This window comes from Caretta caretta, chromosome 2, assembly GCF_965140235.1.
Source record: "Caretta caretta isolate rCarCar2 chromosome 2, rCarCar1.hap1, whole genome shotgun sequence".
Classification (NCBI taxonomy): domain Eukaryota; kingdom Metazoa; phylum Chordata; order Testudines; family Cheloniidae; genus Caretta; species Caretta caretta.
Window position 1 is genome coordinate 1,460,643 of NC_134207.1, and position 25,456 is coordinate 1,486,098.

At 46.4% G+C, this 25,456-nt stretch overlaps 1 protein-coding gene and 1 long non-coding RNA gene across 6 annotated transcripts in view; one reads left to right on the top strand and one right to left on the bottom strand.

Moving 5' to 3' along the window:
* Window positions 1–637: 637 nt before the first annotated feature.
* Window positions 638–20,975, bottom strand: LOC142070902 (uncharacterized). The gene is made up of 3 exons (XR_012666818.1): window positions 20,760–20,975; window positions 2,299–2,466; window positions 638–2,227 (listed from the first exon to the last, which is right to left on the bottom strand). It is a non-coding gene; the product is annotated as an uncharacterized LOC142070902 (long non-coding RNA).
* LOC125630883 (sphingomyelin phosphodiesterase 5) overlaps window positions 3,432–25,456 on the top strand; it is a 32,789-nt gene continuing 10,764 nt past the window's right edge. The window contains exons 1-2 of one of the 5 annotated variants that reach the window (XM_075124846.1): window positions 3,432–3,576; window positions 24,173–24,428. The gene's annotated coding sequence lies outside the window, so the exon portion shown is untranslated. Of the gene's footprint in view, window positions 3,577–7,895; window positions 8,443–24,172; window positions 24,429–25,456 lie in introns of those variants that run through there. The other 4 variants (XM_075124850.1, XM_048837095.2, XM_075124849.1 and 1 more) reach the window with 4 other exon arrangements.

Sequence of the window (25,456 nt, forward strand, 5' to 3'; positions counted from 1 at the left end):
TCCCAGCCAGGGCTTTGTCAAGCCTGACCTTAAAAACTTCTAAGGAAGGAGATTCCACCACCTCCCTAGGTAACGCATTCCAGTGTTTCACCACCCTCCTAGTGAAAAAGTTTTTCCTAATATCCAATCTAAACCTCCCCCACTGCAACTTGAGACCATTACTCCTCGTTCTGTCATCTGCTACCACTGAGAACAGTCTAGAACCATCCTCTCTGGAACCACCTCTCAGGTAGTTGAAAGCAGCTATCAAATCCCCCCTCATTCTTCTCTTCTGCAGACTAAACAATCCCAGTTCCCTCAGCCTCTCCTCATAAGTCATGTGTTCCAGACCCCTAATCATTTTTGTTGCCCTTCGCTGGACTCTTTCCAATTTATCCACATCCTTCTTGTAGTGTGGGGCCCAAAACTGGACACAGTACTCCAGATGAGGCCTCACCAATGTCAAATAGAGGGGGACGATCACGTCCCTCGATCTGCTCGCTATGCCCCTACTTATACATCCCAAAATGCCATTGGCCTTCTTGGCAACAAGGGCACACTGCTGACTCATATCCAGCTTCTCATCCACTGTCACCCCTAGGTCCTTTTCCGCAGAACTGCTGCCTAGCCATTCGGTCCCTAGTCTGTAGCTGTGCATTGGGTTCTTCCGTCCTAGGTGCAGGACCCTGCACTTATCCTTATTGAACCTCATCAGATTTCTTTTGGCCCAATCCTCTAATTTGTCTAGGTCCCTCTGTATCCCCTGCCCTCCAGTGTATCTACCACTCCTCCCAGTTTAGTATCATCCGCAAATTTGCTGAGAGTGCAATCCACACCATCCTCCAGATCATTTATGAAGATATTGAACAAAGCCGGCCCCAGGACCGACTCCTGGGGCACTCCACTTGACACCGGCTGCCAACTAGACATGGAGCCATTGATCACTACCCGTTGAGCCCGACAATCTAGCCAACTTTCTACCCACCTTATAGTGCGTTCATCCAGCCCGTACTTCTTTAACTTGCTGACAAGAATACTGTGGGAGACCGTGTCAAAAGCTTTGCTAAAGTCAAGATACAATACATCCACTGCTTTCCCTTCATCCACAGAACCAGTAATCTCATCATAGAAGGCGATTAGATTAGTCAGGCATGACCTTCCCTTGGTGAATCCATGCTGACTGTTCCTGATCACTTTCCTCTCATGTAAGTGCTTCAGTAGGAGCCCTCCCCTCACAGACGTTCCTGCCTGTGCTTCCTCCCGGTATCCCACTTCCCCACCTACCTCAGGGCTTTGGTCTCCTTCCCCCAGTGAACCTAGTTTAAAGCCCCCCTCACTAGGTTAGCCAGCCTGCTCACAAAGATGCTCTTCCCCCTCTTCGTTAGGTGGAGCCCGTCTCTGCCTAGCACTCCTTCATGTAACACCATCCCATGGTCAAAGAATCCAAAGCCTTCTCTCCGACACCACCTGCGTAGCCATTCGTTGACTTCCACGATTCGACGGTCCCTGCCCTGGCCTTTTTCTTCCACGGGGAGGATGGACGAGAACACCACTTGTGCCTCAAACTCCTTTATCCTCCTTCCCAGAGCCACGTAGTCTGCAGTGATCCACTCAAGGTCATTCTTGGCAGTATCATTGGTGCCCTCGTGGAGAAGCAGGAAGGGGTAGCGATCCGAGGGCTTGATGAGTCTCAGCAGTCTCTCCGTCACATCGTGAATCCTAGCTCCTGGCAAGGAGCAGACTTCTCGGTTTTCCCGGTCGGGGCGGCAGATAGATGACTCAGTCCCTCTGAGGAGAGAGTCCCCGACCACCACCACCCGCCTCCTTCTCTTGGGAGCGGTGGTCGTGGAACCCCCATCCCTAGGACAGTGGATCTCATGCCTTCCAATCGGTGGAGTCTCCTTCTGCTCCCTTCCCTCAGATGTATCATCTGGGCCACTCTCCGCATTCGTACCTGTGGAGAGAACATAAAAACGGTTGCTTACCTATATCTGCCCTGCTGGTACATGGACACTCCCCTTTCTTCTTCTGGAGGTCACATGCTGCCAAACTTCTTCACCATCCTCCTGTCCCCTCTGCACAGCCTGCTCTGAATCTTCAGAACATTGTGCCCGTAGAAGCATATCCTGACATCTGTCCAGAAAATCTTCAGTTTCTCTTCTGCGACGCAGGGTTGCTCCAGACCTTGAACCTTCTCTTCCAATATGGAGACCAGCTTGCACTTCATACAGACAAAGTCGCTTCTGTCCTGTGGAAGAAAGACAAACATGGCACATCCAGTGCAGGTCACAACAGCTGAAAACCCCCCATCCATATTACCTTTCTTCTACGAGCTGCCTCAGGAGTTGTACTGAGAAGCCGGCCAGATGTAAGCCTCAGTGGGCTCTCCCCAGGGAAACTCCCTCTGTTAGCCGCTCTGCTGGTCGCTGCTCTGCTGGTTCACAGCTGACTGGCTTTTTTATGCAGTCAGGCCCACGCAAGGCTCACCTGGAACAAAGCGCTCCCAAGTCACACTTTTTTCAAACCACCAATCAAGCACATGGTCAAACTGTCCCCACAACAAACATTGCGGTTCTTGCAATTTTGGGATTTTTTACCAGTCTCATGAAAACAACTGGTGACTTTTTCCTTATCCAGAATGGCCGCCCTCTCCCATTGCTGTCCATGGGGCTGACACCGGCAAGGTGGATGCCATTTCCCTGTGCTCCCTTGGCAAGGGGAAGGGAGGTGCCCTTAACAAAGATAGCTGCCTCCTCCCACCGTGTGCAGTAAGGCTGAAGCCACCATCACGGGCAAAATGGTGCCACTCCATGGATTGGGGGCTGGAGAGGGCACGGGGCTGTGAGGAGCAGCAGAGACCCTGGGAAAGGGGGCTGGGAGAGTAGGCACCAGATTTAGGGGCTGCAGAGGAATCCGGTGTGTAGGGGCAGGACAGGATGGAGCAGGGGAAGGCAGGACAGGAATGGTGGAGAGGGGAGAAGTTCCCGACTCCATTTAGTGTCTCCAGTTTCCCTTTTGACTAATCAGGAGTCACTTCACTATGGAGAAATGGTGCGTCCCGTACCATGGGACGTAGCAGGGGAGCTCTCTGGGCTGAGCACGCTCCGTAGTACAAATGACACACGATGAGGCATGGCCCGTAGTGAAAGGCCTGGAGCACGAGCCGCAGGGGAGAAGCAATAATCATTCTGAAGGAAGAAACCAGCACAAGAGAGCAAGTCCCGCATGAGCTAATGCAGAGTCTGTGCAGGAAGGGGTGACCCAGAGGCCAAGCAGCCTCAGCCCAACTGGCTGGAGCCAACTCAGGACGGCTTGCACAGCTAACCAAGATGAAGGCAAGTGTCTTCGTGAGCATGCTCGGTAGAGGTTAAAAATAGCATTATAAAAGAAAGTTCCAATAGGACAGTATAAAAGGCAGACAATCAACAAGCAGTTAAACAGTCAGGAGCCAGCAAGACGAGCTGCTGGAAAAGCAAGAAGCGACGCTGCAAGGGTAGCCCAGCGAGAGACGATGCTGAGCAGGAGCTAGCCAGGCTGCAAGAGTCGCAGAAACAAGCAGCAGTGACAGTAGCCAAAGCACCGGAATCAACAGATGGTGTAAGCTTGTTCCCCTGAACTAGGGCAGAAGCATAGAGTGTGTGTGTGTGGGGGGGGGGGGGGGGATGTGTGTGTGAAATGTGATTTTCCTACTTAAAACAAAGTATTTCTGAGAATTGGTGTCAATGATCTGTCACAGACTGATTCCCCGGGGAAGAGCACATCACTTAGAATCATTTAAACTGTACGCTACTGTCATTTTAAATGCTCTTTAATTTACGATAAGGGATTTGTGTCTAATTCATGCTTTTAGATGCTTTTACATACTGTGGTATGTAACCTCTTGTTTAAATCAGCCTCGTACCAGACGAGTGGAGAATAGCTAATGTGACGTTGTGACAAAGTGGGAGGTTTTTCCTTTATGTTTTGCATGAATACTGTCCTTGCCTCACTTTCCCCTGTGTATTACACAAATGCCTAGTTGGTGGGACAAGGGTGTGTGATTTTTGCAGAGACCCTAGTGGGCAGGTGTGGCTGGCTGCCTGCGCATAGATAATGACCGGACACTCTGTAACCTGGCAACTGATGGCCCAGGACCCTCTACCAGGAGCCAGCCAGCTGCAACAAGTTGGAACAAGGAGAGAGGTGGAGGCCAGATGACCTGATTCCCCGGGAAAGAGACAATGGATGGAGAAGGGGCAATGGGTGTGTCGGAGGCTGGGCAGTCATCGGCTGGGGGACTGAAGAGGGGAGAGCCCAGGGTTCGGGGCTCAGGATCCCCCATCCCAGGAGGGACTTTGCTGAATGTTCCTGCTTTCTGTGCTAACAAGCTCTGTTCTACACTTTGCTCCTGGTGACTAATAAAACTTCTGTGTTACACGCTGGCTAAGAGTCACTGCTGACTGCAGAGTAGGGAGCAGGGCCCTTTGGGGGAGTGGAAGGCTTCCCCAGGTGTCCCATCCGGGGGGACTCACTGTAGGGAGTTCATGGAGCGAACAGGGAGCTGAACGCTCTGAGGTCAGACCCAGGAAGCTCTGAAGCCGAGGAGGCTTCTTGCCCTGATGAAAGTGTGCCCAGAGGGGAGATGCTGCCCCAGAGTCCTGCCTGCCTTCATTCAGAGCAGCTCCAGAGCACCGAGCCTGCGACTCCGTGGCAGATGTCAAATTTTTAAAAAAGTCTCCAGAACCGATCCCAGCAATTACAGGCTGGTAAGCCTGACTTCAGTACCGGACAAATTGGTTGAAACTATAGTAAAGAGCAGAATTATCAGACACACAGATGAACATGATTTGTTGGGGAAGAGTCAACATGGCTTCTGTAAAGGGAAATCCTGCCTCACCAATCTACTAGAATTCTTTGAGGAGGTCAACAAGCATGTGGACGAGGGTGATCCAGTGGATATAGTGTACTTGGCCTTTGAGAAAGCCTTTGACAATGTCCCTCATCAAAGGCTCTTAAGCAAAGTAAGCAGTCATGGGATAAGGGGGAAGGTCCTCTCATGGATCAGCAGCTGGTTAAAAGACAGGAGACAAAGGGTGGAAATAAATGGTCAGTTTTCAGAATGGAGAGAGGTAAATAGTGGTGTCCCCCAGGGGTCTGTACTGGGATCAGTCCTATTCAGCATATTCATAAATGATCTGGAAAAAGGGGTAAACACTGAGGTGGCAAAATTTGCAGATGATACAAAACTACTCAAGATAGTTAAGTCCAAAGCAAACTATGAAGGGCTACAAAAGGATCTCACAAAACTGGGTGACTGGGCAACCAAATGGCAGATGAAATTCAATGTTGATAAATGCAAAGTAATGCACACTGGAAAACATAATCCCAACTATACATATACAATGACGGGGTCTAAATTAGCTGTTACCACTCAAGAAAGATCTTGGAGTCATTGTGGCTAGTTCTCTGAAAACATCCACTCACTGTGCAGCCGCAGCCAAAAAACGAACAGAAAGTTGGGAATCATTAAGAAAGGGATAGAGAGTAAGACAGAAAATATCCTATTGCCTCTGTATAAATCCATGGTACGTCCACACCTTGAATACTGCGTGCAGATGTAGCCACCCCATTTCAAAAAAGATCTATTGGAATTGGAAAAGTTTCAGAAAAGGGCAACAAAAATGATTCGGGGTCTGGAACAGCTGCCATATGAGGAGAGATTAATAAGAGTGGGACTTTTCAGCATGGAAAAGTGACGACTAAGGGGGGATATGATAGAGGTCTATAAAATCATGACAGGTGTGGAGAAAGTAAATAAGGAAGTGTGATTTACCCTTTCACATAACACAAGAGTGAGGGGTCACCCAGTAAAAGTAACAGGCAGCAGGTTTAACACAAACAAAAGGAAGTATTTTTTCACACAACACACAGTAAACCTGTGGAATTGTTTGCCAGAGGATGTTGTGAAGGCCAAGACACTCATAGGGTTCAAGAAGGAACTAGATAAGTTCCTGGAGGATACGTCCATCAATGGCTGTTAGCTAGGATGGACAGGGATGGTGTCCCTAGCCTCTGTTTTCCAGAAGCTGGGAATGGGCGATGGGATGGATCACTTGACGATTCCCTGTTCTGTTCATTCCCTCTGGGGCCCCTGGCATTGGCCGCTGTCGGCAGACAGGACGCTGGCTAGGTGGACCTTTGGTCCTTGAAACAGTGATGGCAGGATGGGAGGAGAGGAGGGGAGTGGAGGGAGATCTGGAGCAGTGGGGGCAGTATGGGGGATGGGGACGGACAGGGGGTCCAGAGCGGGATGGGTAGGGGGCCCAGAGCAGTGGGGGGCCTGGGCAGTGGGGCAGGGCAGGGGGAGGGACGGGAGGGGCCCAGAGTAGTGGGGGCAGGATGGAGGGGAGGGGAGGGACGGGGGGCCCAGACCAGTGGGGCTGGGCAGAAAGGGGGAGGTGCTGCCCAGTCTCAGGCCGGGGGCAGCGGATGTCAGGGAACATTGCTTCTTGCCAAAGGCCAGCCCAGCCCCACGGCAGCTGTTCTGTGGGGCTGGCGCTGAGGGGAGCCGTCAAGGCACGTTACCGTTCTGTGCCGTGTGTGCGACTCGCCCACCCGGTGCCCTGAGGGCCGTGGCCAGGGCCATGGTGCTGCGTCGGGAGGTCGGCGGGTCCCAGCCTGACTCTTATCACAGGACTAAGCGGGAGGGGAAAGCTGGCCAGTGCTGGGAGACGGCCAGCAGTTCCCTGGGCTCCGGGCTGGGAGAGGGTAAGTGGAGGAGCCAGCAGGCCGGGGGGAGAGAGGGGCATGGCGGTGGGCATTAGCAGTTGGCATTTCAACTGAACTTCTCCCCCCGGCTGACAGAGGAGTGAAAAGGCGAAAACTGGATGAAAAGACCGGACTGGAGGGTTTCTGGATCTTAGGATTTTGGGAGTCTGTCTCATGACTTTGAATCTCTGACGGGGTCCCGCTTGCAGAGATCCCCGGGGTTGGCTTTTCTTAAGAGCGACATGGAATCAGATTGGTGGATCGAGGATAATCAATGGGACACAGTATCGCCAGGGTACAGAATGTCTCAGAAGGACAGAACAGGTCGTGCTGGTGGGGGAGTGGCACTATATGTGAAAGAAAGCGTAGAATCAAATGAAGTAAAAATAGTAAATGAATCAAACTGTACCATAAAACCTCTATGGATAGAAATTCCATGCTCGAATAATCAGAATATAGCAGTAGGGATATATTACCGACCACCTGACCAGGATGGTGAGAGTGACTGTGAAATGCTCAGGGAGATTAAAGAGGCTATAAAAATAAAAAGCTCCATAATAATAATGGGGGATTTCAACTATCCCCACGTTGACTGGGTACATGTCACCTCAGGACAGGGTGCAGAGATAAAGTTTCTTCGCACCTTAGATGACTGCTTCTTGGAGCAGCCAGTCCTGGAACCCACCAGAGGAGAGGCCATTCTTGAGTCAGTCCTCAGTGGAGCACAGGATCAGGTCCAAGGGGTGAATATAGCTGACCCGCTTGGTAATAGTGAGCATAATATAATTAAATTTAACATCCCTGTGGTGAGGGGAACACCACAGTGGCCCAACATTGTAGGATTTAATTTCAGAAAGGGGAACTATGCAAAAATGGGGAGGTTAGTTAAACAGAAATTAAAAGGTAGAGCACCCAAAGTGAAATCCCTGCAAGCTGCATGGAAACTTTTCAAAGACAACATAATGGAGGCTCATCTTAAATGTATACCCCAAATTAAAAACCACAGTAAGAGAAACAAAAACGTGCCACCGTGGCTAAAAAACAAAATAAAGGAAGTGGTTAGAGGCAAAAAGTCATCTGTAAAAAAGTGGAAGTTAAATCCTAGTGAGGAAAATAGAAAGGCGCACAAACTCTGGCAAGTGAAGTGTAAAAACAGAATTGGGAAGGCTGAAAAAGAATTCGAAGAACAGTTAGCCAAAGACTCAAAGAGTAACAGCAGAAAATTTTAAGAAAATTAGAAGCAGGAAGCCTGCTAAACAACCAGTGGGGCCACTGGACGATCGAGATGCTAAAGGAGCACTCAGGGAAGATTAAACAATTGCAGAGAAAGTAAATGAATCTTTGCATGGCTGAGGGTGTGAGGGAGATTCCCAAACCTGAACCATTCCTTTTAGGTGACAAATCTGAGGAACTGTCCCCGATTGAGGTGTCATTAAAGGAGATTGTGGAACGAATTGCTAATCTAAACAGTAATAAGTCACCAGGACCAGATGGGATTCACCCAAGAGTTCTGGAGGAACTCAAATGTGAAATTGCAGGACTGTTAACTGCCATTACCAGTTGCAACCGATCGTTTCAATCCGCTTCTGCACCAGCTGACTGGAGCAACCTAGGAAGGTAGCGAGACCTGAGCCAGGAGAGATCAACTCTGAAGGTACAGGCAGCAGCAGCAAGTTTAGCAAACTGAGAAAGCATCTAAAGGAAATAACTTAACTGGTATGTACAAATATTTGAGAAAGAAGGGTCTACTTTTAGGTATGAGTGTGGCGTGTGGTTCCGTGGTCAAAGCAGTCGGGAACCTGCACAGTTGAGAACCGCGCCCCTGGTTTTTATCCTGGCTCTGAGAGGGGAGTGGGGGTAGTTACATGCTCTTGTAAAATCCGAATTTGTTCCCCAGTGTCCGTTGCGTTTGTGTACATGCCAGACGGATGGCGGGAGTGCCCTTTTTGGCTGCAATTGACTGTTTTTGGGCAACTCCATGTGTTAATGCATCAATTCTAGACATTAACCTACTGAATTTCGGATTTTTACTTTTAAATTCTTTTTCATTCACTCCCCTGCGATTGAGTCGCAGTGTCTGTTTTCTAATGTGCTTTGTGAACTGTTTCATTTTTTCCTTTATTTGATTCACCAATTCAGTGAAAGTGTTGTGTGCTGCTTTTTTCATCTGTGCACTCACTAGTCCCGTTCTGACAGGCACCAGTCTCGGTCACGGGTTAGGTTTCACCAGAACCTGGATTTTACCATAAGGTAGTGGTTGCACTAGTGGACCCTGTTTCATCTTTTAATTTTGTTAGGGTCACCTTTTTCCACTTCTGTCCCCATTCCGCAGGCACAGGGGAGCTACCTGAAGCCTGCTCTTTACCACCAATACTTAGAACAGGGGACGAGACATGTATTTTTTGGTGGTTTCTTGTAGCTGTTTCCAAGGTTTTATTCGGTTCCTGTGCCGGTTGTCTCTGGGCTGCTTGCCGCCCTGCGAGGGAGGTGGGAGCATTCCAGGGCTGTGTAGCTTCTTTTGATTTTTTTAGCTTTCTTTGTTACTGTTACTTGCTCCACCAATTTTGTGGCACGTTGTTTTAACCATTTAACAGCCATGGTTATAGTTTGCAATATTTTACATTTTAAGGCTACAATCTCTGCCCTAGCCTTACGAATTTCATTACGTGTTTCTTCCCCATTATATTTTTTAAACGTTGTGGGGATTTGCAGGGAGAGGTTAAGGGGGTTCCCTAGCTCGTGGTTTTCTGTCGTGTTAGAGCGTGATTCCTACAGCAGACAGCTCGCTTACTTACCAGATCAGCGGTTGGGGTCACCAATGTTGTCAGACGCCACCGGTGCGGTGCTCTGCTCTGTCCAATGTTGATAACAGTCGGCTGCGTGTGTGTTCCCTCTGTGTGCTGCCCCGGCTCTGCGCAGAAGGCTGGCACAGCAGACCCCGAGAGAACCCCCAATGACCACAGACTCTGATAAGGTACGAAGGCGCCTGGCCCGGTTTATTGTCAAACGAAACACAGTCTCTAGCTCCCCGGATCAGATGTCTACAGTTCTGCTAGTAACATATGTGCTCCCTGAGAATGGACCGGCTCAGTCAGTGGCGGGACACTCCACTGCCCCCTAGGCCGGACAGAGACACCGCCCCAGGGATGCATCTTATACACAGGTGCAAACATGCCACCCATCACTCCTGCCATACTGGGGTGCAGCCCCTCTACGTAACAAGGTACAACCCCCTACGCAGTAAGGTACAACCCCTCTACGTAACAAGGTGCCGCCTCTCACCTTGTACATGTTGGTTTGAACAAAACAACCCCATCCATCATATTGTCCTTCTGACCCTGTCTTTAGGAGGGGTCGCCTGTTCCTTGTTATCTCTGGGGAATGTGTTCATACCAGGATGTTCTGATATCTAGTGTCCAGGACCTTTCAGGTGTGTATCTTTCTGCAGCATCAGCCCTTTCTTTGCCAGCTTCTGTGAGCCGGGCCTGCCTCTGGCTCACAGCTTAACTTTGCTTTATGTCAGCAAAGTCTTGACCATTACTTTAGCTCAGGCCTCAGGCCTCATCCCGGGGCTCTGATACCAAGGGTTTATGTTTCAGGGCCTCATCTTACTACAAGAAGTACTGCGGAAAGGGATCTGGGGGTCATAGTGGATCACAAGCTAAATGAGTCACCAGTGTAACGCTATTGCAAAAAAAGCGAACATCATACTGGGCTGTATTAGCAGGAGTGTTGTAAGCATGACAGGAGAAGTAATTCTTCAGCTCTACTCCACGCTGATTAGGCCTCAACTGGAGGATTGTGTCCAGTTCTGGGCGCCACATTTCAGAAAAGATGTGGACAAATTGGAGAAAGTCCAGAGAAGAGCGACAAAAATGATGAAAGGTCTAGAAAACATGACCTATGAGGAAAGATTGAAAAAATGGGGATTCTTTAGGCTGCAGAAGAGAAGACTGAGGGGGACATGACATAGTTTTCAAGTATATAAAAGGTTGTTAAAGGAGGAGGGAGAAAAATTGTTTTCCTTAACCTGTGAGGCTAGGACAAGAAGCAATGGGCTTAAATTTGCAGCAAGGGAGGTTTAGGTTGGACATTAGGAAAAACTTCCTAACTGTCAGGGTGGATAAACTCTGGAATAAATTGCCCAGGGAGGTTGTGGAGTATCCGTCCTTGGGGATGTTTAAGAGCAGGTTGGACAAACCCCTGTCAGGGATGGGCTAGAGAATACTTAGTCCTGCCACGAGTGCAGGGGATTGACTAGACAACCTCTCGAGTCCCTGCCAGTCCTACGGTTCTATTTACAATATTCACACCAGCCCCGCTATCCAATAGGGCATCTTTGGGGCCATTATCTCCCACAATGAGAGTTGTCCTAGGCCTCCCATTTGAATCCCACCTTACTCTAGTTACCGTCCCCCACGCTTCAGGACCCATTTCCAGGGGAGAGACTAGTCATAGAATCATAGAATATCAGGGTTGGAAGGGACCTCAGGAGGTCATCTAGTCCAGCCCCCTGCTCAAAGCAGGACCAATCCCCAATTAAATCATCCCAGCCAGGGCTTTGTCAAGCCTGACCTCAAAAACTTCTAAGGAAGGAGATTCCACGACCTCCCTAGGTAACCCACTCCAGTGTTTTACCACCCTCCTGGTGAAAAAGTTTTTCCGAATATCCAACCTAAATCTCCCCCACTGCAACTTGAGACCATTACTCCTCGTTCTGTCATCTGCTACCACTGAGAACAGTCTAGAGCCATCCTCTTTGGAACCCCCTTTCAGGTAGTTTGAAAGCAGCTATCAAATCCCCCCTCATTCTTCTCTTCCGCAGACTAAACATCCCCAGTTCCCTCAGCCTCTCCTCATAAGTCATGTGTCCCAGTCCCCTAATCATTTTTGTTGTCCTCCACTGGACTCTTTCCAATTTTTCCACATCCTTCTTGTAGTGTGGGGCCCAAAACTGGACACAGTACTCCAGATGAGGCCTCACCAATGTCGAATAGAGGGGAACGATCACATCCCTCGATCTGCGGGCAATGCCCCTACTTATACATCCCAAAATGCCATTGGCCTTCTTGGCAACAAGGGCACACTGCTGACTCATATCCAGCTTCTCGTCCACTGTCACCCCTAGGTCCTTTTCCGCAGAACTGCTGCCGAGCCATTCGGTCCCTAGTCTGTAGCAGTGCATGGGATTCTTCCATCCTAAGTGCAGGACTCTGCACTTGTCCTTGTTGAACCTCATCAGATTTCTTTTGGCCCAATCCTCCAATTTGTCTAGGTCCCTCTGTATCCTATCCCTACCATCCAGCGTATCTACCTCACCTCCCAGTTTAGTGTCATCTGCAAACTTGTTGAGGGTGCAATCCATACCATCCTCCAGATCATTAATGAAGATATTGAACAAAACCGGCCCCAGGACCGACCCCTGGGGCACTGCACTTGATACCGGCTGCCAACTAGACATGGAGCCATTGATCACTACCCGTTGAGCCCGACAATCTAGCCAACTTTCTATCCACCTTATAGTCCATTCATCCAGCCCATACTTCTTTCACTTGCTGGCAAGAATACTGTGGGAGACCGTGTCAAAAGCTTTGCTAAAGTCAGGGAACAACATGTCCACTGCTTTCCCTTCATCCACAGAGCCAGTTATCTCGTCATAGAAGGCAATTAGATTAGTCAGGCATGACTTGCCCTTGGTGAATCCATGCTGACTGTTCCTGATCACTTTCCTCTCCTTGAAGTGCTTCAGAATTGATTCCTTGAGGACATGCTCCATGATTTTTCCAGGACTGAGGTGAGGCTGACTGGCCTGTAGTTCCCAGGATCCTCCTCCTTCTCATTTTTAAAGATGGGCACTACATTAGCCTTTTTCCAGTTGTCCGGGACTTCCCTGGATCGCCATGAGTTTTCAAAGATAATGGCCAATGGCTCTGCAATCACAGCCGCCAACTCCTTTAGCACTCTCGGATGCAGCTGCTGCCTGTACCTTCAGAGTTGATCTCTCCTGGCTCAGGTCTCGCTACCTTCCTAGGTTGCTCTTCTCCCCCCCCACCTCACTTTGGCTCTCCCTTTGTTTTAAAAGTTAAAAGTTATCGTTTTTATAGAAACCTCCAAAAAATAAATCAATTAAAAACAGAACAAAACAAGAAACAAAAAGAAAACAAGATAAAAACTTTACTTTATAAAAATCCAGTAAATTAATTATTTTAACCTTCAGGAATACAACAACTAAAATTATTCCTAACTTTCTTGAAGATATGGTTGCCAAGCAACAAAAATGCACACTCTGTTTCTAGTTCTAACCACTCACTAATATTTAAAACATGAGCTTTTCTTATTTCCATAGAGCAACGTTTTAAAATAATGTTAAATATAAAGTAATGCAAAATGCCTTGAGTTACTAAATTAATACAACAAATTTTGCAAATAATTATATGAATGTTATCATTTTTTATTAAAAGTTTTAAATAACAAGGTAATAACTTCCCTATTTAAATGTTTAACCCTTTTGTTTATTTTGTATTTTTGTTTGCCTTATTATATATAGTTATAAATAGAATTCTGGAGCCATTTGTTTTTCATTGTAAGTTAGTCCTGTGTGTCATGTATGTTGTTGTCATGGAGTGTGAGGGAGTCAGGACCCTGCACCCCCCTCTTCCTGCGATTCCCTGTGACTCTCAGCCAGCCAGTAGAACAGAAGGTTTATTAGACAACAGGAACACAGTCCAGACAGAGCTTGTAGGTGCAAACAGGACCCTCAGTCAGGTCCCTCTGGGGGCAGGGAGCTTAGACCCCAGCCTTGGGGCTCCCTCTGTTTCCCCAGACTGCTCCAAACTGAAACCCCCTCCAGCCGTCTCCCCCAGCCACCCCCCGGCTCCTCCTCCAGCCTTTGTCCAATTTCCCGGGCAGAAGGTGTCACCTGGCCCCACCTCCCTCCTGGCTCAGGTGACAGGCTCAGGTATCGTCCCTCAAGTGAAGTCAGCCCCTGCTACCCCATCCGCAATGCAGACAGTCCCAGTAAAACTCCCCTGCGACATCCCTAGGTCAATCCGCCCCAGCCCCTGCTCCATCACAGTTGTATGTTATGTGTATGTGTGTCACATAACTATTTTTTATTATTTTTATTTTGTTGCAACAAAAGTTAATTTTATACCCTTTAAAAATATATGTAGATGTGGTATCACACTATTTTAAGATCATGGTTGGGGTATAATCATAGTATTATTAACACCAATTTTTTTGTGCAAAGTTCAAAAGATTTCAGTTACAAATATATGTACATATATTTCTGCCTCAACAAATAATGCAATTGCAAACAAAAATAATTCTCTTTTATTAATCATAGTTTTGTTTTGTTTTTTATGGGTTTTTTTATTTGTTATTCAAACACACGTATGTAGCTGCCTGCTATCAACATTTGTCAAGGTTCCCTCCCCACTCTGAACTCTAGGGTACAGATGGGGGGACCCGCATGAAAGACCCCCTAAGCTTATTTCTACCAGCTTAGGTTAAAAACTTCCCCAAGGCACAAATCCTTTCATGTCCTTGGATGGGTACTGCTGCCACCACCAAGTGAGTTAGACAAAGATTCAGGAAAAGGACCATTTGGAGTTCCTGTTCCCTAAAATATCCCCCCAACCCCTTCACCCTCTTTCCTGGGGAGGCTTGAGAATAGTCTACCAACCAAATAGGTAAACCAGATTCTTAAAAAACAGAACTTTATTATAAAGAAAAAAAAAGTAAAAGAAGCACCTCTGTAAAATCAGGGTGGAAGGTAACTTTACAGGGTAATCAGATTCAAAACACAGAGGATTCCCCTCTAGGCAAAATTTTAAAGTTATAAAAAACAGGGATAAACCTCCCTCTAAGCATAGGAAAAATTCACAAGCTAAAAACAAAAGATAATCTAACATGCCTTGCCTTATTTATTTACTCTTTTTGCAGTATTGAGACTCATTTTAGGATTATTTTAGAAGGAGTTTTCTGACCTGATGCTTCTCTGCTTCCCCAGAGAACACACAACACAGAGCACAAATAAAGCTTCCCCCCCCTCCCCCACCCTGAAGATTTGAAAGTATCTTCTTTCCCCATTGGTCCTTTTGTTCAGGTGACAACCAGGTTATTTGAGCTTCTTAACCCCTTACAGGTAAGGAGGAATTCTAGGCTACCCTTAGCTGTATCATTAAACAGAGCAAAGCACCACACCGGTAGCGTCTGACAACACTCCTTCCTAGGCAGTCATTTCCCATTTTGTATGAGTGCAACTGATTGCCCCGTCCTAAGTGAACTACTTTGCATTTGTCCTTATAGAATTTCATCCTATTTACTTCAAATCATTTCTCCAATTTGCCCCAGATCATTTTGAATTTTAATCCTATCTTCCAAAGCACTTGCAACCCCTCCCAGCTTGGTATCGTCCACTAACTTTATAAGTGTACTCTCTATGCCATTATCGAAATCATTGATGAAGATCTGGAACAGACCCAGACCCAGAACCAATCCCTGTGGGACCCCACTCGTTATGCCCTTCCAGCATGACTGTGAACCACTGATAACTCCTCTCTGGGAAGGATTTTCCAACCAGTTATGCACCCACCTTATAGTAGCTCCATCTAGGTTGAATTTCCCTAGTTTGTGTTTGAGAAGGTCTTGCGAGACAGTATCAAAAGCCTCACTAAAGTCAAGATATACCACATCTACCGCTTCCCACCTATCCACAAGGCTTGTTGCCCTGTCAAAGAAAGCTCTCAGGCTGGTTTGACATGATTTGTTCTTGTTGTGATTTGACTCGATATGTGTCAGAGATTATTACAGCAGCCTCCTTTATTGGGGAAGGAGTGACAGGAAAAATGTGTCATTCAGGCAAAGTAGCTATACCCAGCGAGAGAGTGAGGGATTTTTGTTGTAAAGAACAAATGCTTCAGATAGATCAGGCGGCTGAGCCAGTAATATTGGGGACTCCTGTTTTGAAGAGGAATGGGTTAGTTTTGGATTAGTTTTAGTTAACGAATGGAGTTCTGTGGCGTGTGGCTGGCTGGATGGCGAGCGTCCTGACATCAGGGCACATTCCAAGAATATGTGCTGTAGAAGCAGTGGAGGAGATTATACTGGATCATCAGGATGTGGGTAAAGGAGTTTCCCGATGTATGGATTAAGAATAAAGCAGAATGTGGTAAAATCAAAGCGTGTGTTAAAATCATGGGGGATGAAGTGCCACCACAGAGACAATATAAATATCCTGTGCAAGCAGAGGTGGGAATTGAGAAAATAATTGAATCACTAGAACAGGGAGTGATTGAAAAGGGGAATTCCGCATACAAGAGCCCAATTTGGCCCGTATTAAAAGCCTCAGGAGATTGGAGATTGACAGTGGATTTTAGACAAATTAATAAAGCGACCCCCCCCCCATGGCCTCAGTAGTAGCAGATCTACCTCAAGTAATGGCAAGAACACAGGGGGGCCCCTGAATGGTTCTCTGTCAGAGATTTGGCAAATTGTTTTTTCACCATCCCATTGCATCCCGATTCTTGGGCCCGCTTTGCATTTACATTTAAGGGACAACAGAACTTATTTAAAAGAATTCACCAGGGACAACATCGCTCTCCGGCTATTGCACACCAGCAAGTGGGGTGAATGCTGGATCAATTGTCCAAAGAGGATCGGGAGAATGTCACCTCGTAGGTAGATGACATATTAGTGTTGGGGGACGCTGAAGAGGAGGTGACTGAGCGGACTAAAAAAGTCTAGAGACTCATCCAGGAAACGGGTTTCAAGGCTAATAAAGAGAAAGCCCAATCAGTGCAGAGGAGTGAGAACTATTTGGGGGCTGGAACCTCCTGAGTTCTCTTCCAACCCTGAGATTCTATGATTCTATGACCCCAGGGGAGCAAGGAATTCAGGTAGGTCAACAAAAGGTGAAATCATTAATGAATTTACCAAGGCCAGAGGATTCTCATGCGTTGAGGGTGATGTTAGGAGGGTTTAACTATTTAAGGAAACACACCTGGAATTTTGTCATTATAACTGGATCCTTGTGGCGTTTACTAAAAAAGAAAGTAGAATGGGAGTGGGGGCCTGAACAAGAAAAAGCTTTTTGTAATTTAAAACAAAACTTGATGCAAGCTCCAGGATTGACATTCCCAGAGATAAACAAGCTGTTTGTGATTAAGTTGGCAGCAACCTAACAGAGTCTAGCAGCGATACTGATGCAGGAAATGGACAGGAAATTAATCCCGGTAGCATACGAGTCTAGAAGATTAGCCCCTATGGAGCAGCAGTTTGGGATCTGTGAAGGAGAATGTTTAGCTGCTGTGTGGGCCACTGAAACTTTTGCTTTGACTGCTGGCCCAGCCGCCATTATCATACAAACACCTCGCTCTCCCCTGAAGTATATTTTACCAGGAAAACTGCAGGGGAAGGCGTAACAAATACCAGGATGGCCCAATGGACCTTGATGTTAACTAGCAGAGATGTTACTTATGAGAATAACAAGCAAGCAAGCATGTTACCATATGCCCTCCTGATGGAAGGAGTGGAGCATGAATGCCCACTTCCAGAAACCGAATTGAAGTTAGTTGAAGAAGCAACCCCGGTAGCATAGGTGCCAACTTCTCCTGGCACTGGTGGATGCTCGTGCCCCGTGCCCCGACTCCACTTCTGCCCCACCCCCATTCCAACCCCTTCCCCAAAGGCTCCGCCCCAACTCCACCCCCTCCCTGCTCCTATTGGACCCCTTCCCCAAATCTCCGCCCTAGCCGCGCTTCTTCCCCGCCTCTTCCCTTGAGTGTGCCGTGTTCCCGCTCCTCCCCCATCCCTCCCACAGTTTGTTAAGCTGTGAAACAGCTGTTTCGTGGCAGCAAGCCTGGGAGGAGAAGCGAGGACGTGGCATGCTCAGGGGAGGAGGTGGAGGTGGAAGTGAGCTGGGGGGGGGCGGGGCGGGGAGCTTGGCTGCCCGTGGGTACAGAGCACCCACCAATTTTTCCCCGTGGGTGCTCCAGCCCCGGAGCACCCACGGAGTCAGCACCTGTGCCCAGCAGATGAAGTGTTAAGCCTCAGAGAAAAAGAGGTTTGGTTTACAAGTGGTCATTCATACCGTGAGAACTCTACGAAATATATGGGATATGCGGCTGTACAAATTGATGGGGAAACTATTTCTGGTTCTAGGAGTATGACTTCAGCTCAGGGAGCAGAGGTCAGAGCTCTTAGTGATCTGCTTAAACAGAAGAATAATGTAGCAGGCTGTCTTTATGTCTATATGGATTCAGACTTTGTGGTACAAGGACTGTTATACCGGATTGGGATTTGGAAAAAGAATAATTGGGAAACAGCTGAGGGAAAAAAATTTGTCCAAAAGGGGGATTGGAAATCTATCTATGATTGGTTGAAAAAACACCCAGGAAAATTAAGAGTAAGACATATTAAAGGTCATCAAAAGCGAGAAGGGAATGATAAATATTGGAATGTTAAAGCGGATTCTTTAACAAAATTAGCAGCAAAGGGAGTTATGGTAGTTACTAGAGCTCAAGCCATAAAACAGGAGGTTAAACCTGAGGAAAGATGGGGAAACTGGAATATACAAGGTGGCTATGCAGTGAATAAGTAAACAAGAGAGGTAAAGTGGGTACCTGACAAACTTCAAAGAAGAAAAGGAGGACTTGTGGCACCTTAGAGACTAACCAATTTATTTGAGCATAAGCTTTCGTGAGCTACAGCTCACTTCATCGGATGTAGCTCATGAAAGCTCATGCTCAAATAAATTGGTTAGTCTCTAAGGTGCCACAAGTCCTCCTTTTCTTTTTGCGAATACAGACTAACACGGCTGTTACTCTGAAACTTCAAAGAGAAGAGATTATTAACCTGTGTCACTCTGTGGCCCACCAAGGAATAGAGAATACTCTCTTTAAAGTAAAACAAATTGGAATATGGCCTAAGGTGCAAGAGGACAAAGAAAACTTTGTTAAAAATTGCATAAGGTGTGCAGCAGCTGGGAACAGACCACCGAATTCAGGACCCTTGTTGCACCAAAGAATTGTGGGGCCATGGAGTAGAATACAGGTTGATTATATTGATAAATTGCCTAAGACCCAAAGTGGGAATCAGTATTCATTAGTGATAGTAGACTCCTTTTCTGGGAGGGTGGAGGCAATTCCCACCAGAAAACATACTGCGGAGACCACTGCCAAAAAGTTGTGGGAAGTAGTGTTCAGTAGATGTGGAACTCCAAAAGTAATTGATTCAGATAATGGGCCACATTTTGTAGGAGGAGTAATTAAAAGTTTATTAAAAGCCTTAGGAATAAAACAACAACTACATATTCCCTATCATCCTCAATAGTCAGGGAGAGTGGAATGGATTCATCAAACTATTAAACAAGCTTTACGCAAAGCAGTGCAAGAAACTGGCAAAGATTGGGATGATAAGTTGCCAGTGGTTGGCGGCCATCCAGAGTCGTGATGGATGGGGTCCTGCCTACCAGCCTTACCCTGTTAACCTGTTAAGTAATGGGCAATGGCCTTTGGAATGGTTCAAAAACCCTCATATATGGAATCAACGAATTACAGGATGGAAGAAATATATGGAGTTTAATTGGGATCAAACTACTCTGAGGGGAGAGTGGAAAGGCGGAATGATGTTACACAACACAGGGAAGCAACGAAAGGCAGCAATGTCCTGGGGGTTGCCAAAAGTTATTCATGGAGAGTTCTGGCAAATAGAAATAAGTGGGACACCCTTGATTCAAGAAGAAGGGGATTATAAATTAGTAGAATGAATGAAACATTATGGAGAGTGGGGACGAAGCAAATGGGTGTGCCCACAACTAACTTGGTCCCTAGAGGGATGTCATTTGAACCATTCAAGCGGACAATGTACCATGCAATATTTAGCCTTTAATGGCACAAGAGTGTTTGATTTAGGCAATGGGTGTATCTGGGTGGTAACCACTGAAAAACATGTATTTTGGGGAAGTATGACAGAAAAAGGCCCAATTGAGTCAGGTAAACGTAATGTAACAGAGGTCATTATGAATGGAATTACTTACCGAGGTCCTCTATTTTTAAAAAAAGGAAATTGTTTGGGAATGAAAAGATGTGGACTGGCCCTTTGACATGGGGATACGTTGGGAACAGTGGGAAAAACTGATGGATGAAAGCGAAAAAATCAAGCAACGTGCAAAAGATGTATCGAAGCCTGCTCAGCGGGGGGGAGAATAAACACTTAGATCCACAATGGTCAAATATTAAAACTGGGAAAGAAGAAGAACTGGAAATATCTCACTGGTATGATGTTTTTAAAGGATGGTCTCCCAGTGTCGCAGCTCTGCTAAATTGAACACTACATCCTATTGTCATATTATTTGCATTAATGATTGTGTTAACCTTTATTATGCTATGTTCATACTGCTGAATAAGCAAGCCACAAGAAGTTTTGGAGCAAGTGATATATGAAATTGAATTGCCTGCAAAATTATAAAGTGATACAATAATTAATGGCATTAATCATGTATCAAAGGGGGGAATGTTGGAAGATATATCTATAAATATAGATATATCCCAACAACAGGATCCTGGGCTAGATGGACCTTTGGTCTGACCCAGTGTGGCTCTTAAGCCCCCTCCAGCACACACCCAGCTAGGGACACACCCAGCTGTAGAATCACACAAAGTCTGCAATCAGCTCTGTATGGGAAGGCTCAGCTTGGGGAACTGCCCAGCACTCTGGTGCACACACCCTCTGGAGTGTAAACCCAAAATTAAATTGTCTTACTTTGTATAGTGATCTCTATACAGCCCTATTGAGCCCCCCTCCCTCAATGTGGAGGAAGATATACACAGCTTCCCCCTGCCCCCCGTTATGAATTGCACAAACTGGGTTTAGAATTAAAAAAAACAAGTGTATTAACTACAAAAGGTAAATTTTAAGTGATTATTAGGAATAGCAAACAGATCAAGGCAGATTACTGAGCAAATAAAACAAAACACGCAAATGAAGCTTAGTACACTAAGGAATACTGGCTACAAATAATAATTTCTCACCCTTAATGTTTCAAGCTGGTTGCCGGGTTTCTTGAAGGGAAACTGCACTGCTTGCAGCTTAAATCTCCAGGGATTCCTTTTACAGGCCGACCTCTCTTGCCTGCCTCCCCCAGGTTAGTTCCTTTATTTCTTCAGGTATGTTTAGCAGTCTTCCTTCTTGGGCAGGGAGGCAGTGGCGAAGAGCCCAGATTAACTCACTCCCCAGCCTTAAATAGGATTTGCATATGACAGGAATGCTTTGTCTCCTAGTTTAGCCCACCCCCTTCCCTGGAAAAGTACCAGCATTTCAAGATATCCTGTACCAGATGACATGATCACTTTACCTTGCCGTGTCAAAGCAGTGTCCCAGGAAACTTCTCAGGAAGGAGGGAAATTAGTATCTTTAAAGTCTTATTGTCCTTCCTAATGGCCCATTCAGGCTGATTGCATACTGTGTGGTGGGCATTCCTCAAGTGAAAACACAATTGTAATTATTACATAGTCAATATTCCTACCTTCAGATACACACATACATACAAATTGGACAATCACATTCACTAAATCATAACCTTTCCAATGGCACCTCACATGACCCATCTTGCATAAAACATATCTTAGTTATGCCATATTCATATCATAAGCATATCTCTATAAAGAATATGTGGCATAGGGTCACAGCGTATTAGGTCATTGCTTAAGACAGGGACTCTTATCTTTGGTCCTTGACGACATCCAATAGTCCAGGTTTTTAATCCAACGAGCATTTAATAGTTTGTTTTAAAATATACACTACTTAATATTGCATATGAAACACTTAAATATATTTGAAAATGTAGAAAACACCCGAAAATATTTAAATAAATGGTATTCTATTATTAACAGTGCGATTAATTGATGATTAACCACCATTAATTTTTTTAATCGCTTGACAGCCCTAAAATTAAGTAATTAAAGTGAAACACAACTAAACAATACATTAAATGAATGTAAAAATAATGACATTGAATTTAATTAATTTGAAGCTAATAAACCATAGATAAAGGATTCAGATTCCACATTTCTTTTAATATCTAATTTGTTTTCACATTTTATTCATGTGCTTTATTATATTGCCCTGTGGCCCCTTTGCTGTTTTTATAACTTCTTTTGGTGGCTCAGACTTGAAACATGGCTCAGGATTGGCCAGCTTCACTTGGACAATAGAGGACAGTGCCCCAGCCAGTCCAACAGTTGGGCTGAATGGTGTCTTCTTCTTTCAAACAAGACTGAACACTCTCTTCTCCTGCATGTTGTGTGGACATATCTTAGCAGTGTCAAAAGCCCTAGTGGTCTTCCCAGAGTCCCATTGCTGGGAATTCTCTGGCTGCGCAAAAGAACTTTTGTTTTGCAAAAGGACTAATGTCCCCCCTTGCTCTTCCAACTTCCATGCAATCATGGGCAGCGGGTATCACAAGCCGGGGGACGCTGAGCCTCCCCAAACAGCCCTGCGTGGCCCTGCCCACACTCTGCTCCCAGACCCCTTCTGCTTCCCATCGGCGCTCTGCGCTCTTCCCCTGTGGTGGGGCTCGGGCTGGGGCCGGGGGGGGCCGGTCTGCAGCCAGGGACTCCGGGCGGCTGGAGCTGGTGCTCGCACCACCCAGTGCTGCGGGGCTGGGGGGCCTGGGCGCCGTGCCACCCAACCACCCAGTGCTGCGGGACTGGAGGCACTCAGGCGGCCCAGGGCGGGGGCAGGGGTGGGGAGGTGGCGTTGGTGGAGGAAGGGGGTGGCACCTTGGTGTTGTAGTAGCCAGGCAAGGTACTAACAAACTTCAACAGGACTGTGTTTTTTAAAGTGGAAACCTCTTTTTCAAGCTGCTGCTGCACCCTCAGTAGCTCTCCCTCAGCCTCTTCAACTCCTCCCCCCTCCTTCCTGTCTCCTGTCCTTTCAGACTCCCAACAGCCAGTGTTCCCAATTCTAATAATTACAAGCAACATCTAAACACCACATTCCCTCCTCTCTTAAGAAACTCTTCCAATTACAATAAACATTGTTGTTCTAACCACAGGAACAAGTAGAAAACAAGGCACTATACTGTTAACAGAATTATTACACTGAAAACCCTGTAGATACTACATAACATAGTCTCTAGTCCAGACAGGTGGTGGTCTGGGTCTGACAGGCCATCTCTCAAGCCCCGATTCCAGTGCAAAGTCTTGTTGTGTTGATACTACGGTGAAGTCATCCAGTGCAGACTGGGTGTCGGCATAATCTCCTCTTGGTGCATAGGCAGGTGCCAGAGAAGAAGCATTCCATACCCGCCCATCAGAAAGTCAATAGGTGTAAAGTCCCTTCTTCTCTATGATTTTAAGAGGAGCTGTGAATTTATGGTCCCCTTTGCATAAAATTCCAGGTTTTCGTATTCTAACGAAGGAACCAAACTTTGGTTCCTTAGCACCCCACTGCTTATCTGTGAAAGGCTTATACTTTGCTTGGTTCTGTTCAACTGTTTTTCTCACATCATCCTTGGTTGGGGCCTCAGGTCGTGCCTTTAACAATCCCGCAATGTTCAGTTTAGTATTCATCTGTTTCCCATGCAGTAACTCTGAGGGTGATCTTTGCGTTGTGGCATGTTGTTTAGCCCGGTATGCTTGTAAGAAATCAGTAGTGAAGGTTATACACAATCGCCCTTCCAGTTTAACCATTTGCAAACTCTCTTTCAAACTTCTGTTAAACCGTTCGATTTCCCCATTGGCTTGAGGGTAGTATAGGGATGACTTTCTGTGTAAAATGTTCCTCTGTGCTAGAAAAGTTTCAAACTCCAGGGAAGTAAATTGACTACCATTATCTGAAATCAGTTCTTTTGGGTTACCTTCCCGGCTAAAAACTGAGGAGAGGAACTTAATTACTGTAGTGGAAGAGATTTGCGATGTAAACGCTACCTCAGGGCATTTACTGAAATAGTCTATTAAGGTGATGGCATAACGGCAGTCACCTGGAGCCGTATCAAAGGGTCCTACAATGTCAATCACCACTTTTTCCCATGCAGATTCAGGAAGAGGAACAGGCTGTAATGGAGGGGTACATGTCACTGCTGTCTTATCATGCATTTGGCAAGTGACACAGGATTTTATGAGTGCTTCAGTTTGAGAGTCCATCCCTGGCCACCAATACAGATCCCGTAGTCGTTGTTTGGTTCAGACAATTCCTTGATGAGTATCATGTGCCAGGTGTATGAGTTCTGACTGTAATTCTTCTGGCACAAGTAGCTGGTGAGTACCTCGTAGCACACAGCCATCAAACAAAGAAAGTTCGTCCCGAACTCTAAAATAAGGCAGCAAACCTGGGTCAAGGTTTTTAGGGTGACCGGGCCATCTCTTTGTCAGAAATTCCTGTAGTTTCTGTTGAATTGGACACGCTGAACAAGCAGCTTGAAATTGTTCTCTTGTAACTGCAGTGAGAGTGCTTGTAATAAGCGCAACCACGACATCCTCATCCTCCGGTGGACCATCTGGTGAAAGCAAAGGCAGGCGAGAAAGGCAATCGGGGACCACGTTTTGGTTTCCAGGCTTATATTCCAGTTCATAACTGAAAGAGAGTAGTCCTGCAGACCCTCGAGCAATACGGTATCCCGCTCTGCCCAGTCCTTTCGCGGTGAGCAACGTCGTCAAAGGGCTGTGGTCTGTGTGCAACTTGAACGTGCGGCCCCACAGGTAAGTTCTCCATTTTTCAGTAGCCCAGGCACAAGCAAGTGCTTCTTTTTCGACTGTAGAATATTTCCTCTCAGCATTACTTAGTGTCCTTGAAGCAAACGCAACTGTCCTCTCTGTGTTGTCCTCATGAAGTTGTGTGAGGACAGCCCCAAGTCCATAATCAGAAGCATCAGTAGTTACAATTGTGGGCAATGCAGGACTGAACAGTGCAAGTACTGGACTATGTACAATCAAGTCTTTCACCGTTTCGAAACTACCTTGTGCATCCATTGTCCACACTAAGGTTGAACTTCCCTGTAGTAATTCTCATAATGGTTCAATGACAGAAGCATAATTGGGAATGAATTTTGCATACCAGGAGGTAAGACCCAAGAAGGAATGTAAGGTTTGCAAATCTGTTGGAGGAGGAGCACTTGAAATTGCCAGGATATGATCTGGATCAGGTTTTAGTCCAGCCTGTGAAATTTTATGCCCCAGAAAGGAGAGTTCAGTTTGTCTAAATTTGCATTTGGACCTATTGAGCTGGAGGCCTGCTTTGCTGATCCAGTTTACAGACTGCAGGTTATTGTCATGTTCCTCCAAAGTATTTCCGAACATGATAATATCATCCAAATAGCACTGAACTCCATGTTGATTCTTCAAAATCAATTACATCATTGTTTGGAAGGCACTTGGGGCAGATGTGAGACAGTATGGAACACGTTTAAAATGGAATAGTCCCTCATGCGTAATAAATGCTGTGAGGTCTCTGCTATCTTCATGCAACATAAGCTGGTGGTATGTGCTCTGCAAATCAAGAGTAGAAAACATCTTTGCTCCACGGAGTTCTGCAAATACTTCTTCTGTGTGCGGAAGAGGATGGCTGTCAATCACAATAGCTTTTTTTGGCTCCCTTAAGTCCACACAAAGGCGAATGCCTCCACCCTTCTTCTGCGTCACTACGACAGGTGAAACCCATTCTGAGGAGTTATTCTCTTCAGTAATGTTCTCTTGAACAAGTTTTCTAAGTTCCTCTGAAACAGCTTCCC